The following is a 2,500-nucleotide window of genomic DNA, read 5'->3' on the forward strand; positions in this document are numbered from 1 at the left end:
GGAAAGAGGAATAAGAGAGAGGGGAATAAGGGAAAGGGGAATAAGAGAGAGGGGAATAAGGGAAAGGGGAATAAGAGAGAGGGGAATAAGGGAAAGGGAAATAAAGGAAAAGGGAATAAGAGAGAGGGGAATAAGGGAAAGAGGAATAAGAGAGAGGGGAATAAGGGAAAGGGGAATAAGAGAGAGGGGAATAAGGGAAAGGGGAATAAGAGAGAGGGGAATAAGGGAAAGGGAAATAAAGGAAAAGGGAATAAGAGAGAGGGGAATAAGGGAAAGGGAAATAAAGGAAAAGGGAATAAGAGAGAGGGGAATAAGGGAAAGAGGAATAAGAGAGAGGGGAATAAGGGAAAGGGGAATAAGAGAGAGGGGAATAAGGGAAAGGGGAATAAGAGAGAGGGGAATAAGGGAAAGGGAAATAAAGGAAAAGGGAATAAGAGAGAGGGGAATAAGGGAAAGAGGAATAAGAGAGAGGGGAATAAGGGAAAGGGGAATAAGAGAGAGGGGAATAAGGGAAAGGGGAATAAGAGAGAGGGGAATAAGGGAAAGGGAAATAAAGGAAAAGGGAATAAGAGAGAGGGGAATAAGGGAAAGGGAAATAAAGGAAAAGGGAATAAGAGAGAGGGGAATAAGGGAAAGAGGAATAAGAGAGAGGGGAATAAGGGAAAGGGGAATAAGAGAGAGGGGAATAAGGGAAAGGGAAATAAAGGAAAAGGGAATAAGAGAGAGGGGAATAAGGGAAAGGGAAATAAAGGAAAAGGGAATAAGAGAGAGGGGAATAAGGGAAAGAGGAATAAGAGAGAGGGGAATAAGGGAAAGGGGAATAAGAGAGAGGGGAATAAGGGAAAGGGAAATAAAGGAAAAGGGAATAAGAGAGAGGGGAATAAGGGAAAGGGAAATAAAGGAAAAGGGAATAAGAGAGAGGGGAATAAGGGAAAGAGGAATAAGAGAGAGGGGAATAAGGGAAAGGGGAATAAGAGAGAGGGGAATAAGGGAAAGGGAAATAAAGGAAAAGGGAATAAGAGAGAGGGGAATAAGGGAAAGAGGAATAAGAGAGAGGGGAATAAGGGAAAGGGGAATAAGAGAGAGGGGAATAAGGGAAAGGGGAATAAGAGAGAGGGGAATAAGGGAAAGGGGAATAAGAGAGAGGGGAATAAGGGAAAGGGAAATAAAGGAAAAGGGAATAAGAGAGAGGGGAATAAGGGAAAGGGAAATAAAGGAAAAGGGAATAAGAGAGAGGGGAATAAGGGAAAGGGAAATAAAGGAAAAGGGAATAAGAGAGAGGGGAATAAGGGAAAGAGGAATAAGAGAGAGGGGAATAAGGGAAAGGGGAATAAGAGAGAGGGGAATAAGGGAAAGGGAAATAAAGGAAAAGGGAATAAGAGAGAGGGGAATAAGGGAAAGGGAAATAAAGGAAAAGGGAATAAGAGAGAGGGGAATAAGGGAAAGAGGAATAAGAGAGAGGGGAATAAGGGAAAGGGGAATAAGAGAGAGGGGAATAAGGGAAAGAGGAACAAGGGAAAGAGGAATAAAGGAAAGGGGAATAAGAGAGAGGGGAATAAGGGAAAGAGGAATAAGGGAAAGGGGAATAAGAGAGAGGGGAATAAGGGAAAGAGGAATAAGGGAAAAGGGAATAAGGGAAAGAGGAATAAGGGAAAGGGGAACAAGGGAAAAGGGAATCTGGGCGAGTGGCTTTCCCTCGAAGAGCATAAAGAGGTCATATCGACGAATGGGCAAAGTTGACAGCCTTAGGATTTAGTTAATAACGAAATGGATCCAAAGGAACGTCCATCGACAATGTAGTGAAGGGGGATTTTTTTTTTTCTTTTTTTTTCTTTTTTTTTCTTTTTTCTTTTCGTTCTCTTGCCTGGTTTTCTTGTTTATGTTTGTTTGTTGTTGACGCGTGCGTATAACGTGCGTGTGATTTTTTTTTTTTTTTTTCTCTTATTGTTTCCGTTTTATTTTGTGTTTCCTCGTTCTCCCTCTTTTTTTTTTCTTTTTTTTTCTTTTCATTTCACTCTTATTCGTCTTCATTTCCTGTGGGTCCTTCCTTCCTCTTCATTCATACTCTGTTTGGCTCGTTTCTCCTCCTGTGTTCTTCTCCCCTCTTTCAAGTCAAGTTTTATTTCTTGGTCAAGTACGCACTGATATATCTCCCAGTTGCACAGATCATCATCACCATCACCATCACCATCATCATCACCATCACCACCCCTCCCCACAATCGTTCTCATTATCATCATAATATCATAACCACTGTCATTATAACCTCACCATCATCATTCTCGCGACAAAAGTCATCGCCATTGTCACGATAACCATAGTCATTATAATTATCATCATAGTCATTATCATTATCATTATAACCATGACCACGATCACTAGGCCCCTCATTATAGCCATCACGATCACCATAATCATCTTTCTCTTTTATTTGTTATCTTTACTTCCCTTTCCTTCTATTCTTTCTATTTTCCCCTATTCTTTAGTCCGTCACCCTGCA

The sequence above is a fragment of the Penaeus chinensis genome, chromosome 36 (assembly GCF_019202785.1).
Source record: "Penaeus chinensis breed Huanghai No. 1 chromosome 36, ASM1920278v2, whole genome shotgun sequence".
NCBI lineage: Eukaryota > Metazoa > Arthropoda > Malacostraca > Decapoda > Penaeidae > Penaeus > Penaeus chinensis.